This window comes from Aptenodytes patagonicus, chromosome 6, assembly GCF_965638725.1.
Source record: "Aptenodytes patagonicus chromosome 6, bAptPat1.pri.cur, whole genome shotgun sequence".
NCBI classification, from domain to species: Eukaryota; Metazoa; Chordata; class Aves; order Sphenisciformes; family Spheniscidae; genus Aptenodytes; species Aptenodytes patagonicus.
In genome coordinates this window covers 6183729-6199550 of record NC_134954.1, presented here as the reverse complement: position 1 = coordinate 6199550, position 15822 = coordinate 6183729, and the positions used below count along the sequence as shown (strand labels likewise).

Genomic DNA, 15822 nt, shown 5'->3' with positions numbered 1-15822 from the left:
CTTTTAGCCTAAAATATCTAGTTGCCACCTAAAGGCTAACAGGAGGAGAAAGAACAAAGTGCAAAAGTATGTGTAAGTGTTCAGTTCTTATACCACTGACTGTAGCTGTATTGTCATAAATGTGATAGCTATACCACGAAAGGTAGTTGCTCCCACAGGGATCTCTATGCTTAGTTCCCTTAAGGGAAGGTGTTCTAAAGATGTTAACCTGGCACGCTTAAGCTTTGAACAGCTGAGGCAAGGAATTCAAGGACCCAGAGTTTTGTGCCCATTGACTCATGAATGCTGCTCTGAGGTCACTGAGTGTGACAAGTAGAGAAGATGCAAACTACCGGATTTCATCTGATTCTCAGATAGCTTGTGTGAGACATAGCTGAGTTGGGGCTTGTAAGCCCCTATCTTTATGTGTATTATCTAACTTGTTAAAAAAGCCTACTTCAGAAGGGCTTGGTCTTTCTGTTGACAATATCAGAAGCAGAAGGTGACTAGTGGAAGTCCAGACCTGTGGCAGCTAGAAGCAGAAGCTCAACCTATAGTAGAATATAGTGATTTAAATGTCTAAGTTTAGTTAAGTCAAGGTGCATCCAAAATCAAGGTAGTTTCTTACTAGTTAATAGTATTCCAGGTTATGGCAACAAACTACAGTTGCACCTATACTTGGTGTGTGTTTGCTGTGTCATTAGGAAGGTTGGTGGCCCAGCTTTGAGGTGTGAAGAATTTTAAAATACATGTTTGTGACTGGCTATAATCTAAGCTGCTTTGTTCTTTATGCTTGCATAGACTGGAGTAGTATTTGTGGTGGGAGAATGGAGGAGAAGCTCATCTTATTTCAGGTTGCTTCAGCAGAATTTAAAAGCTTTTACTGGTGACAATTGGTGACAGTTCAGAATGTTAGGTTTTAAATTGTCTGTATAAACTTGTACAGATGCAATCATCTATATTTTTGACCATCTCCTGAAGTTTGATGTGCTGAATTCTAATATGAAAATGGCCTGCACAGGCATTAGAGTGAAACTAAGAATTGTACTCTATCCCTGTACCTTCTGAGGTATTTCTGTAAGAGAAGGGTCTTGAAATAATAACATACTCAAAGGTAGGAACTTTGGATAAATATATGTAGTAGTTGGAAACTACCTTCTACCAAGTACACAAGACTTTCACTTAGTATTTGGATTAGAAGAATTAACTTTCCTTTTCTAATTTATTTAGATGACCACACTCACTAGCATGTCTCCCAAGAAATCTAGTTGGGTTTTTAATTTCCATCAGTACTGTAGTACTCTTTGGAAGATACAGTGGAGTTCAGCTGAAAAACTGTGTAGTGCAGACTGCTAGCTCTAATGCCCTAAAGGCTGGCTTGTTTAGGTTTTCTCTCCTTAGTCTGTACTGTAACTTTAGTAGTAAGTTAAATCTTGTATGAAGAGTATAAGGAAGTGTAGTCACTGTTAAGCTTAGAGTTAATGGAGTTATGAAAAAAGGTTTGGCTCAGAATGTCTGTCATACTTGAATGTGTACAGAATGTTTATGCTGTCATTTTAATTAGAAAAGTATCCATTATAAAACACACACTGCTGTACCACATCTGAAATGTTTTTCTTGAAAATAAAAAAGCAGCCCTGAAACTTTCAGATTTTTATCATGCAGCTATTTAATGTAATAAATATTGTCATGTTAGTATATGCTAATGGCATATACTGATATTTGAAACTGCAACACCAGACTGCTGACTTGAAAATTCAATGTTAGAAGCTTTATACCCTCTGCTTTCTAATTAGTCAAAATAGACATTTGATAGGAAATAGTTGAAACTGTTTCTTAATAGATACTGCAAGTTTGGTGAGCAGTGTTTTCAAACTATTTAACTTTCAGTTCTGTGGAAGAAGTTCGTGCTGGACAGATCAGGCTGTTTTCAAATTGCAATACACAGTATCTATGTTCCAAAACTGTTCTGCCAGGGGAGCCTTTAAATACAAAGAAAACATACAAATAAAGTTTGAAAAGCATAGAAGACTGACCCAAAGTTAGTACAATTAATTCAGCATGTTTGGTAGCTAATGGGGGTTGGAGGTGCTAGGAAATAATTGATGGGAGAAAAGATTTATTTCAAAGACTTGAAGTGGGGAAGTAGAGATAGTAAAGATACTGTGATTACTAAAACGCTTCATTGCTCATTAATCATATGTGGGATGGGGAGGTGCATGTTCCTAGCTGAGTATCTTTGATTAGCAAAACAGATGTAGGATGAAGAGAGGCTGCAGCCTTTATGAAATACCTAATTTTTGCATTTGATGTGATAAGATACTGTGCAGAGGGGAGGGAAGGAAGAAACTGTGCTCACTTTTGGGCCTACAGGTATTTTCCCTCTTCCTTCACAAGCCTGTCTACTTCATATTCTTCTTTAATCTTTCCCTGAAGCCACTCCATTCCCTGTGTGTTTTTACTCAGGTGTCGTAAAGAGAGTTGTTCTATCTTGCATCGTGATGAAGCTGCTCTCTCCAGTTAAATATCCTTTTGTTTGTCTTGTCTCCCTTACTAGTGCATTCCTGAGTATTCTGATTGGGTCACAGAGCAAATTGCAAGAGCAAAGGCTTTTCAAATCAACTACTGTAATATCTAGTTCTTAAATAATAATTTTCGTCCTAAGATCAAGCTATAGAAAACCTATAGCTTTGCTTATTTTTTTATAAGTATCTCAGAGCTGTGGAGAAACTTTGTGTTCTTCTGATATGCATTCTGTATTACTGGCAGTCTGTGAATCCTTTCAGTACATCAGAGAGCAGTAGTTTAGCTGGGAGGTAACAAAAAGCATTGAACAGATTTAGGCAGCATCTGTTGGAACATCTCCTTGCCAGGAAGTAAGCAGCCTTTCTTCCAACTCTGAAGTGACTGACTATCAGCAAGGAATTCAGGCTTTGGCAGACCTGGCCATGCTATGACCCTGAGGAAAAAGACCTTATTAGTGTCAACTTGTTAATCTACTGAACTACTATAAAATATGGGCATGGTTACAGTTGTTGCTTGTGCAAGGAAAGGGTATGGGTAGCCTGGAAGAGAGGAGGTGTAAGAGTCATTGGTGAGGTAAAGCAGAAAAAAGGGCTGGTGGTACTTGCACATATGGGAAGGAAGAGAGGAATTTGTGGTAGACTTTTTCATCTGTATTAAAGTTTGTGATGGCAAGTTATTACCTAGCTTAAAATTAAGACTAAGTCAAATGCTTTTTAGCAGGATGCCAGAAAGAGCTCTAATATTTAGATTTGCTCAAGTTTGGCATCTTAACTCTCTCTGTTCAGGTTCTTGGGACACTCACTTGCCATTCCCATACTCTGCGATCCCCATGTACAATGCCTCATTCCCACAAACTCGTTTGTATTTGTCGAGTACTGAAAAGGTGCATACTCTGGCTTTTGACAACTTTTTCCATGACTGTAAAGGTTGGAACCTTCCTAAAATGCAGTTGTGGAAGCTAATATTGTATGTTCTTCTGTGTAGTTACCACGAAAGAATAGCTCTGAGCACTGTAAAGTCCTGAATCTATCAATGATAGGATCAGCTTAAAGACAGCTTAATCCTTAGTGTTTATCAGGTGTTTTTTTGGGTGTGACTTCCTTTTGTTCAGCTGTACACAGAACTTCTCTTCTGTTTCTTTATATAGATACTTGGTAGGTAGTTTGGTTCATGATTTCATACAAGGTAAATGTCTTTAATTGTGCCTATGTCAGTAATTTGGTATGTGTATTGGAGCTTGCTCTTCATTACGTCACTGCAAGGTATAATGTCAATGTATAAACTGTTTTTCTTTGGTCGAGAAGATGCGTCTGTGGCACATAATTCCAAGATGCCATTGGTTTGAGCACTACCCAGTTTAAAAAACATTAAATGTGTTTTAATCCCTTTGTTTGTTGTTGCAGTATCCTTGCGATAGCTAAAGATCCATATGCAGATCCAGCGCTGAGGAAGCCGGAAACTTAACCTGTTTTAATTGGATTTCTTCCTCAACAACTACAATTAAACCGTTTCCCAGATTGTATCATGTGGCGTAGGAATCTTGCTATACATGAGGCCTCTGACCTTTTTTGTGTAGCATTTCGGTAGAAGTCTTTGTTCAGGAGGATAGCATAACCTGCTTGAGACAGTCTAGGAAAGGAAGCCTCAATAGACATCAGCTTGAGTCAGTGCTAAATATCAGTGATTAGAAAAAGAAAAGGAAAACTCCTGAGACCCTCCTGATTTGACCAAAACTTTTCTAAATGATATTTTGAAGATGCAAAAACTTGAGACCCATTCTAGTTAGGTAGATAACAGGTGAGTACTCCCCCTCCCCTGGAAATATAGATTTATTTATTTTTTTTAATTTATTTATTAGCTTTAAAGTGTTTCTCTTTAAGATGTGCTAGTATGAGTGAACAGGCTTCTCAACTTTTGGCATTTCTGTATGTAAACTTGTTTCAAGCTGAATATTATCAAAATGAAGACCCAGTCTTCTCCCTCTTTACCTTGTTTTCAAGGTAGATCTACATAATGCCCTTAGACCTGTAATCTTGGGTTTATCTGTGGCACTTGTCTAATCTGCTTGTACATGTCAACTGTTTTTTGTGTTTCTTCTTCCAGCAGTAACTCCTGTAAGATCTACTCTCTGAATTTCTTCATTCTAGTGGCTAATTAAAGTTTTTTTGTTTCCACTCCCCCCCTAAGTTGTCTAGAAGATTGCAGAGATCATCTTATGTTAATTTAGACTTTGGGTGGCCAAACCATGTTTTACTAGCCACTGAGCTCACTAGGTCTCTGTAATTTAAGACAGCTTGGCAAAAGTTGATTAGGAACTTGGCAGGGCTCAGGCAACCTGCCGTGCTGCAGCCTGGGGCATGTATTGTCTAACAGGCTCTGCAGGTAGGACATGGGTATGTACCATATTGGTATTTGTCTTGTAGTGCTATTGCACTTGATTTTACTTAAGGGCTGTGTGTGCCAGATGCAGGTGAATGGCAGACTGTAAATAAGGCACCATCTGGTCTATGGGGTTAGAATAGAGAAGAGGCTTGGTGTTGTAGCAGTAAGTTCTGCATTCAAACTCATAACGTTGAAGTAAATGGAGCTATGCAGCTCAAAGACAGCTGGGCATTAAGCACTGGGCAGGGCAGCGTTGGAGTAAGTGATGATCTTGGGTGCTTCTTGGTTCACTTGCATGGCAATACTGAAATCAAGCTTCTAAACTGAAATTTGCACTAATTGCTCAAGTGACTTTTTTCTTCACTGATAATAAATGCCTCCTGCCCCAGCTTTGCCACACCTGCTTACTTGGTCTTAACTTGACCACCTACCTGCTAGGTTGTCTTCATTTCTGGCAGTGTCACTGATGTGTATGTACTTCATGAAGGATTCTGTGCTTTCGTTCATGTTGTCTCACAGAAGGTAAAAGCTCCTCATTCAAATTCATTCCCCTCTTCTGAAAAGAATGTTCTCCCTCAAGCTTGCCAGGCAGTGTGTTTTTTTTATAATGTTAGTGAAAGCTTAAGCCACCACACAGATAGTGAATTTTGGCTCCTACTAAACAAGGGTTTCTAGAGAAGCTGAAAATGAAGGACAGATGAGATTTTACTTCTATTGCTTGTGATGGCTTTTGTTAGGAGTGTGCTAGAAACAAAGAAGAATTCGCATCAATTCACTCTGGATACAAATAGGGTTTTGGTCAGAATCTGGCTGCTGGAAAACATGTTCTTTTCCCTTGGAGATATCAGTTGCTTTTGTTTACTTTAAAAAAGGAAAAAAAGTATTATTTCCATTGTTGCTAACAAGTTGGAACCACACTTGTATTAGCACCAGGTAGCAGAATTGCATACTGAGACTCTCATGGTGTAAACGTCTCTGTCTAGCAGCTTGTCAGTAACAGTAAGCTTAAGGTTCCTGTAGATGTGAAGTCAAGCTCTTGCTATAGGATCTGATTTGGCAGAGAAATTTTGCTCTGTGACACAAATGTACAGAAGAATAAACTTTAAACACACCCGTTCCTTGCTTTTCCCTTCTCTTTCCCATTGCTGTGCTAAAAGGGAAAAAGATCTGTCAACAAAGAGACAAAAACTGGTTCAGTATTCTGCAGCTAATGTTTGCTATGTTTATATGTGCCTGTTCTCCATGTGGTATAACAAATCTTCCATATTACTGAGATGACTTAAATATCTCTGGGCTGCTTCTGAAGCCGAGCTGTTGCTGGCTGACTTGCAGCTATCCAGATCAGACTATTCTTTTACTGAGTATAGATTGATTCAGAAGTTTCTGGGTTCTTACGCTTTTCATAATCTTTATATTTCTGAGCAGAAAAAAAATTAACTGCTGCAGAATTGACTGAATTATGCAACAGAACTTGATGTTTAGCTGGTTAAAAAAACCCAAACCAAAACAGAGCACTGAAGACCAAGAAACTACAGGTGTTATAAACATGAAAATATTTTCTTTAAGTGTTGAGTCCTGGCATTCTGCTGCTGAGAGAGCATTCCCTTCCTTCGTTAATGAATTAAAGTCAAACCATACACTGATGGACAACTTATATTGAACTAGTTTGGATGTGTTACAAATGGTGACATGGAAAGGTAACCAAACTTGGTTTATTTGGAGAAGAACAACTTAATTCTCTGAATTTTTTTACAAGGGCAGATTTTTTAGTTAAGTTGTGATCTACCCTTGTAAATAAATGTTCTAAGAGATTGTTTTTATAATAAACTCCATTGCTGATACTCTCAAAACCGAGACAAATAGTTGCTGTTGACAACACTTTTAATTTCCAAAGATACAGAATGCTAAACTACAGAGAAGCAAGAGAATAAAATGAAATGCTTTCTATTTTTCTTAACTTCTCTTTTGGATAAAGTTCTAAGATCCGAATGACACTTACGTACTTTTGTGAACGAAAATGCAGTCCAGAGAAGAGTGACACAACTTGTAATATTTCTGTCCTTGATCATAAGAGAGACAAAGCAGTGAGGTGGCAGAACTGAAGAGGGGTGCCCTCAAAACAGCGTTATATTTGTTCCATGCAACTCCTTTATTTTTTTCTCCTCAGACTGCAGCTTCTGGTCTTCCAGAGGAAAGGAGTATAGGAGATAAAGGCTTTTACAATCTTGACATGTGCTAGCCCCCTTAACCAACTAACAAGAATTTAGTTAAGCTTTAGTCCTGGTTTAATTTCTCAGTGGACTAAGATGGTGGTTCTTTCTTCAGTAATGAAACAAAGCTATGGATTCCTGTGTACCATGAGCTGGGGACACTAGTCGTACAAACCACACCTGAGACACCTGAGCTTACCTTTGTGTCCTGTACAACCATATACAGAATAGAACATGAGCAGTGGGTTTTTTTTTTCTTATTCCTTTAAGCTGTCCAGATGAACAGGAATGTTCTGCTGTCTAACTTCTGCAGGTGCATTTTTTTTTTTTAGCTAATTTGTGGCCCTCCCCACCATCTATAGGTTTCTCTTGGTTCTTGAGCTATTAAACTTCTTGAGCAGTCAGTTGTGCTGTTAACTGGTTATAAAGCCATCTGCTAGCAGTACCTGTGCTTCTCTATAATTTTGAGTAGTGCCCCATTTGCTATTTCAGTTTGACTTTCCACAGCCCAAAAGGGCTCACTAAGGTTCTGGCTGTGGTGTATAGGCCAATCCACTGTTTTCTTTCTAAACCAATGATGGGTGCCAGGTCTCAGTAGTCTTTATGGAACAAGATTTTAAGCTTTTTTCAGGTCACTGAAGGTATCTTCAGTTTGCTTTTCCGTACCAGGCCCAGCAAAAGGTCTCTGCAGTCTCAGACTTCAAATTCAACTGACCTGCTTGAAGCAGGGGAGGCTGTTCAGCTTCTGCAACTCAGAATGTCTTCCCATGGTCACAAAACTGTTCTTATTGACACTGGAGCATTGATAGGATGTATTTAGATTTTGTCTTAAACAATACTTGACCTCTGACTTCCCCAGACTATGTGTTCCCAAGCTATGGTATCTTTTACACAGATATCTTCCAGTCCTTTCACCAAACAGAGGTCGGTAGGTAAGGGTGCTACTTTGCTGGCTTGGGGTCACGGCATGTATAACCTGTTGGATCACACAGTCCTAACAACGTGGGCATTGCTGTAGTGAGCAGTGCTGTGCATCTTTTCAGAGGCATTTTGAGCATTCTTATCTCCTGTGGGAACTTGTAAATCTTCAGTCTGAGGCAATGAATGTTCTAACTGCCAATTAGCAGTATAGTTCCCCCTAATTCTGAACCATGAGATCAAAAACGAAGGTATTTTTAGCTCTTCTCCCTTCCTTTTCCATGCCAAGACTTTCTCTTCCCAATCTTTGTCTATAGGTCATTATAGACATACATGCATAGATGCAGTCTAGAGAATCTTAACCTGGTGGCTACATCCTTCCAAGTTCCTAGCCACTTGTTTTGCCGATTCTGTGAAGGTAGCCTTTTGCGTTGCCACTCTCTCAGCTAGAAGGCTAGGCAAGGTCTAAGCTCTTGAAAGACTGTGTAAGGGAAAGCTGACTTCTTCCTAATGTAGCAAGGCCCAAAGTTGGCTGGCTGTTGTAAAGTCAGTGGAATGGGGGGGTAACTCCTGCTCCTTTACTGATTTACTTTCCTCTTTTTTTTTTTTTTTGTGGAGTCTATTGCTTGAGTGTATTTATGGCCTACTGGTATTTGAGAAGTTTTCTGCAGTATCCATACCTCTTTTAATATATGGGGTATTTTTGAAATGGTTAAGAAATGCTCCCACTCTAATGATTACAAAGTAGCTGAATTAAAAAGAACTCCTCCATTGTAAATGAATCTAAGAAGAATATTGTGCTGGAGCTTTTTTTTTTGTCAGCGATTTGGAAAAACCTGTCTCTGGCTAACAGCTTATATATGGTGTAAAGTTACCCAGTGTAAAAATGGACATGTGAGCTAGTCCGAAGTCCATAATGTCTTCAGTGACTGGATTCCTTTGATATTTGTAGCTTACATGCCCATATTGCTTACTTCTTCATCTTAGTCCAGGTTACTGGATTGTGTTTTTGAGGAACTGAAGGGGAGTGAATGCTTTCTGAGCTACACTGGATTGCAGTGAGGAACAGGGCCAGAGTTGTTTCTTTTCTCAGAGAGGTTGTCCTTGGGAGTGATGGGGAATGTGTCCTTGCACACCTGTACATCTACATAGATCTGAGATCTCGGGTTACTTAAAAAGCCGTGCAATAGATGTCAGTTCATCAAATGCTTCTGCTGGAAAATACTATTTTCTGATAGTCTGTTAGTGTCTGCGTGTGTTTATATCTGGCATGATGTTTTGATATCTTATTTAATTTGGGATTTTTTCTTTCCCCTTTCTTCAGAGTGTATCTCATGATTTGCCTCTTGCCTTTCTGCTCTTGCTCAGAACTCGGAATATATTTTATCATCATGGTTGGAAATTGTCACTTCTCAGCAGAATGAGAGCGCTCTAACATAATCTAAGGTCTTACTTTCCACAGGAGGTTGGACCAGATGATCTCGAGAGGTTCTTTCCAGCCAAGGCTTTTTTAGTGAGTAGAACTTAACTCTTGTACTCCAGTTGAACCCTGCATCAAAAAGGCATCAGGTCTGAAGAGGAGTTTGCCTCTGTATGCTGTTAAACTCTTCTTGTCTTCCCATAAATATCTTCTTAATGTCTTCCAAGAGAACTGACAAAAGTGATGCAACTAATTAAGCTTGTAGAAATTCTGTGCTGGAAGAGGTGTAGAAATCTGTTTCCTCACCACCTAACATGCTCGTTTTAAGAAGAAACTTCCTTGATACCTACCTCACTGCTGGGAAGACAGACAAGTAATGTTACAGTAGTAGGAGGCTGTAGAGTCTTGTTTATCCTGAAGTTTTTTCTATATGTACTGAATTTGCTCTAGTTAGTGTATCTGTGCATGTATTTCTATGTGTGTAGTTTGTTTTTTTTCTTTGGCATTGGAGGGGGAGAATACAAAAAGAATACAGTCCAGCTTAATGTATGATTCAGTGCAATTTTGTGTGGTTTCTGCATCAAAAGAAGTTAACCTGATAAAAGTCTCCATGTGAATTTTACATCGTTAGATGCAGTGCAGCAGGTAAGCCTTAGTGTACTCTAGCATCTTTAAATCATGTAGACAGCTTATGGCTATTAATGGGGAGAAGGTAGAAATGGAAACAGATAAGAAAATAAGTGGTAACTTGCTCTTCCTATGTTGGAAGAAGAAAAGCTTGTCATTCCTTAAGGCTCAATGCTTTCATGCAGCTGAATAACCCAGGATTTGCATGAATGCAGCCGAAATCCGTCCAACTTACAGCACCTTACAGCTCATGGGACAATATCTTTTTCCCTTGTTTATGTATAGAAATTTGCTGTCAGGAAGAAGGAAGGGATGATGAGAATTTGGGAGATGTTGTGGAAAATTTTTCTAGAAAATCTTCAGTGTGTTGTTGTACCCACTCCCTAAATTATTCCATGAACTATTTCTCCAAGTAGAAGGGACAAGAGGCTGCTAAACTGAAAATACAAGCTTCTGTCTGCATGAAGCTTTGACATGAAATTTATGTTTGGAGGTGAGGACTGCAGTGGAAAAAGAACTGTGCAGAGTGGGTAACTACTGAATTTAGAGGGTATAGTAAGGAAGAGTATTGCGTCAAAATCAGCTGCACAAGACTCAGTTTAAAGCAACTAACTGGACTAAAAAGTCTTCTCAATAATGAATTTCTGAGTCAGCTGGTGAAGTAGTAGAAGTAATTGAATGAGTGTGTGCTTGCTTGCAAGGCAAGAAAATAGGTGTTGTGTGTTTGCAGGTAAATGAGGAGAGCCTTGTGAGCAGTGAGCAAAAATGAGGTGCAGCTATGAGATCAGTTTAAAATGAAGTAATGTAGGTCCAAAACAATTCAGCAGTTACTGAACCATATGCAGTAAGTTCTTCAGTTTAGTTGCAATTAAAGTGTTAACTCTTGAATGTGTTGTATGCTTGTATATTTAGAATGTTGCTTCTACCTTAACTGACTAGATTTGTCACAGACACAGCTGGTCAAGTAAATTAATGTTCTCTACGCTGAAGTGAAGGAATACAAATCTGAAGTCTTAGACTTAACATTTTCTGATAAGTACGCTGAACTCTGGGTTCTGGCTGGCAAGATGTGCAACTTACTGGAAGAAAATGTCCTGAACTTACAAGGCATATAAACATCCTCTCGTCTTTTCCTTCTTCCCCAGCTTTTGTCTAATACTGACTTCAGGGTAGTAAGTCTTTGCAAGTTTGAGAAGCTGGCTTGCTGCAGCAGCATTAAGTAAGGCACTGTTTTTTGGGCCAAGGTACAAAAGAGAAAGTATGCTGACCAGTGTACTTAACTTCAAGCAGATAACAGGCATTATAATGGAGTGTTACAGGCAGAGGTGCTAGCCATATCCTTAAATATTCGGGGAAATTGGAGTGCAAGAGCCTGAAAAATTCTTGTACTACCAAGACTCTTGCAAAGAACTTAAAAACCCCAAAAAAACAAACCAACAAAAAACCCCCAAATAAAAACAAACAAGTTCTAGAGCTCATCCAAGTAGATTAAGGAAGCCCTTTTCTTGTGAAAGCTTTCGATTCCACTTTTACAGAGGTTGTTGCCACTTTGCCTTATTTACGCTATCAGTGGCCCTAGAACCTGTTGGAGTGCTTCGGTTTACTCATTCTCTTTTCCTCTCTGTAGCCTACATCACAGTGCACAGTATCCTTCAGGGGGTGCTTTTTGGGTGTTAAGTAGAAGCCGATACAGGCTTGTAATGTAGTTGTCCGTTCCCTCTGTTTGCTTTAAGATATGGAAAAGTGTCAGTCACTTCCTGTTGGCTTTTCCATGAGAAGGAAGGCAAAGGCTTCACTGCAAGTTGACAGGTGGTTTGTGTATCTTGTGTTCCTGTGGAACCTCTCCAAGTAATGTGTTGGCTATGCATTAGCTATAATGTTTGTAATAGGTATGTTAGGTCTACAGAAATTAATTCTAGTTGCTTTCCTGTCCAGTAACAAAGGTGACTGTTAATGGTAATCAAATAGTGTTTACTAAAACTCAAGAATACTATGCAAGATAATAACAATTAGATGCCAGTGCATCTGGCAGATACGTTGTGGGTTTATTTGAAATGCTGTTTTTTAGTATTCATCCTCAACCTAAAGAGTCTGCTTATGAGGAGAGCATCTGCGGGCCAGTGCTTTGGCATCGTTACAGCTAGGAATATGGAGTTGTGAAACAGTAACCAAAATGACTTGTTTACAGAAGAGTTTATGCTAGAAGAGGACCTGAACTTAAAATTGTCAAATCCCAAAGCCTGTCAACTGAAGCACAGAGGTCTGATGTACAGTTGTAGCTTTTTCTTACTGTGGGTGTGGGGAGAACGCTTAATGCAGTTGAGGAAATAGTCTTAAAATGTGACAGGACTGCACTGGCGCATTCAGCTGATCTACTGGGTTGTGCATCTTCTTTGAATTTAGGTATCTAAAGAGGGGGAAGAATAAGCCAGGTGCTGGGAGCGAGGCTTACAGATGGAGGGATAAGTCTGAATGAGAACAGTTCAATTTTAGGAACCTCAGGGCTCTTTACTTGTCATTATGGCATGTGGAAGACGCAGTTGTGACCCACTAAAAAGATCTCTTCCCTACTGGACTAACTGGGCACATGGTATTGTGTGGCTTCAAATACTTGCGGTGAGACTTAATGTTTTGATGTTAAAGGTCAGAGCCGAATCATGAAGCAGCATTCTATTTAAAGGCAAACTGGGAGTCATATGGTAACACGCTACACAATAAGAAATGCAGTTAAGTTGAGAGGTTTCAATATAGAAGGTAACTCTGGACATCATCTTGACTTGACAGATGCCTTACAGGATAAAACAGCTGCCATTTCATTCTTCTACACAGCTGAAAATATCATGTGTATGACGACACACTGTGCTGCATAACTTCTAAGCACAGACTACTTAAAGTGGCTGGCTGAGCCAGACACATCAACATTAAACTAAAGTTTCCCTAGGCAGCACCAGGATTGCCCATGTGATGTTTTCTTCAGCTAACTCTTCTAGTGTTTTGTGGAGGAGCCCATGTACTGGCCCTAGGTGGGAAAGCATGTGGCTGACCTAGCAGAGCTCTAGAGTGAGCGCTGCACCTTGCAGAATGAAGCCTGCTGGAATGCACGTTCTTGACTATATAGTTGGTACAAGGTGATACAATAGATCTATGGCAACCATTTCATAGTATGATGGATAGTTTGACATTAGTACCCAATTTCAACCTCAGTTGACCTTTGTACAGGAGGGGACACTACTCCCTCCTTTCAGAAAATGCACAAAATGTGTCTCCTTGCTGATGCATGTGAAGAGATGTTTTTTTTCATTTGGTGTTTGAATACAAAGAAATAAAGAGAGAATGTACAACAGCATTTCATAGAATCATAGAATCATAGAATCATTGAGGTTGGAAAAGACCTCTAAGATCATCGAGTCCAACCGTCAACCCAACACCACCATGTCCACTAAACCATGTCCCTAAGTGCCTCATCTACTCGTCTTTTAAATACCTCCAGGGATGGGGACTCCACCACTTCCCTGGGCAGCCTGTTCCAATGTTTCACCACTCTTTCAGTAAATTTGACAGTGCCTGTGATCGACTTCAGCTAGACCCCCTAGGTAGTGCTGGAACCTTGGTCAGCTTTCAGCCTGGTTGATGCTAGGCTTGTTGTCTTGCATCTGCGGTGTACTCTGCAGAGAGTGCTACCACTTACGCTCTCCTCAACCTGACTAATCTGGCTGCACCAGCAAGCTGGCATAATTTCCAGCTATAGCAGTTTTTCTCCGTTCCATTGTAAGTCTTTTTGTGCTCCAAAGTGTAAATTGTAGACTGGAGGTGTCACGTATTACTTAAAAGCTTTAAACCTTTCTGTTAGTGGGAATATTTACTATGTTTAAGGAGTTAGGATAAGAGAAATAATCATGAAGAAGGAAAGCTCAGCTTCTGAAGAGTAGGGTTTACAGCTTTCTCCACTTCCCAGTCATCAAGACTTACAGCTATGAGGTTCATTGAACAACTGTGTTTTGTGGGATTGCGTATTTTGTACTCTACTTACATTCTTTCAAGTTCTGAAGCGTAAGGTAAAAAAACAAGGTAAAGACAATGATTTGCTAATTAATCGTACTTTCTGCTTTTGCTGTCTGCTGCTGTGTTGGACCTCTTAGTGGAAAGAACACAAAGAACTTTCAAAAGATGCTTTGACTCCTGTGATGTGGGGATTAGGATGGGGAGCAATTCTTCTGCCTAACTTGTATTCTTATTTGATTCCTGGAGCTTATTTAAAATATTTCTGGCATGCTAACCAGGGGCTTTTAGTACTAGGCTGTATCATTACAGTGTAACAAGACTGAATCTGAGCTAGCGGAATCCTGATCACTAATTTCTTGTGCTGTGCAGGTGTCTTGATCATATGCATGTTCCTTTTGGCATTGTACTAGGTATGTGACGTAATGGTTTGCATAATACCAATTTATGTGCCTGCTTTCTTATGGCCTGCAGTAAAACGGAATAATTTAGGATTTTTTTTCCTACTAATTTTTGTTCACCTCTGTAGGTTCTTCCACAGGAATAGACAAATTATAGTCAAGTATTATCTGGCTTTACTGACAATACCAGGTCTTGAGAGTTACTTTATTGGAGGCATTCAAACTTGAACTGAGCCTTGGTTATCTGCAGCTGAAATGTTTTAAACTTTTTCCTGGCAGACTTCTTGCTTACTGTGCTATGGATATAATAGATACTGAATCAGCATATAGACTATTGTGTTCTTAAACTTCGGCTATTTTTCTTCTTGTGGCTTTTTTCACCTGCAAATACCTTTTTTACCAGATTCTACACAATTAGAAACAGTAAAACTGGATTTGCTGGTTGTGGTCCTGTTGCTATGCTCTCGGTATAGAAATACCAATTTAGCACAGGATACAAAAGTTACCTCTCTTCACTGAGGAGCTAAGTGAGGCTTGACCTTGAAATACCTCTGAGGACTGCAACTGGGTGTTATGGTAGTCTTCCATAAATAACTACCAAAATAGTATCTGTAGACCTCTAGCAGTCACAAAGCAATTCCAAAAGTAGTAATACAAAGCCATTATATTGATTATTTTTTTTAAATAATTGTGTACACTCATTAATTCTTCTGTCTCAAATACCTTTTCCCGCTAATTAACCTCTCATGAGCAAGAACTTCTTGCTTGTATAGCTAGATCTCTTTTCCTGAATTACTATGTATCTTTCTTTATGCAAATGGCAGTTGCATAAATCTGACTAGAGAAAGAAGCTGTTTTAGAAGCGCAGTGGTTGAGTTACTTCTGTAATCTTGTGGATACTGCTGCTTATTGCCGAAACTGGCATTGTCATCTCCCACAATGAGAGTTAAAATACTTATATACTAGTGTTCTCTATCAAGCATTGAGTTTTACTAGTTAGCGTGTTTCCTTATGTTAACGTACAGGTTCTCCTAAATTGCGTTTGTCTTGTCGTCTTAAAATAATTATAGAAGCCTGCCAGAAAAGAAGCGTGTCATCATGGAATCATAGAATAGTTTGGGTTGGAAGGGAGCTTTAAAGGTCATCTAGTCCAATAGGTCATTTGTATGCTATATATACTGAAAACTGGTTGCTCTATTTTAAGGATCTAAATGCTCTTGAGAAGAATCTTGGTTCGTGTGCCTTTTAACTAAAAATTGTTTAAAGGTTTTTTTCTTAAGTTTTTGCTTAAACAATAGCATTTTACATTTGTCTCTTGAGGCATGGCTGTGAGTCTTCATGCCACGTGTCTTATGACTAT

At 39.3% G+C, this 15822-nt stretch overlaps 1 protein-coding gene across 11 annotated transcripts in view; it reads left to right on the top strand.

Annotated features, from left to right (window-relative positions):
* The window catches only part of TRIP12 (thyroid hormone receptor interactor 12), an 82212-nt gene that overhangs the window by 11459 nt on the left and 54931 nt on the right, over positions 1-15822 (top strand). The window lies entirely within an intron of this gene.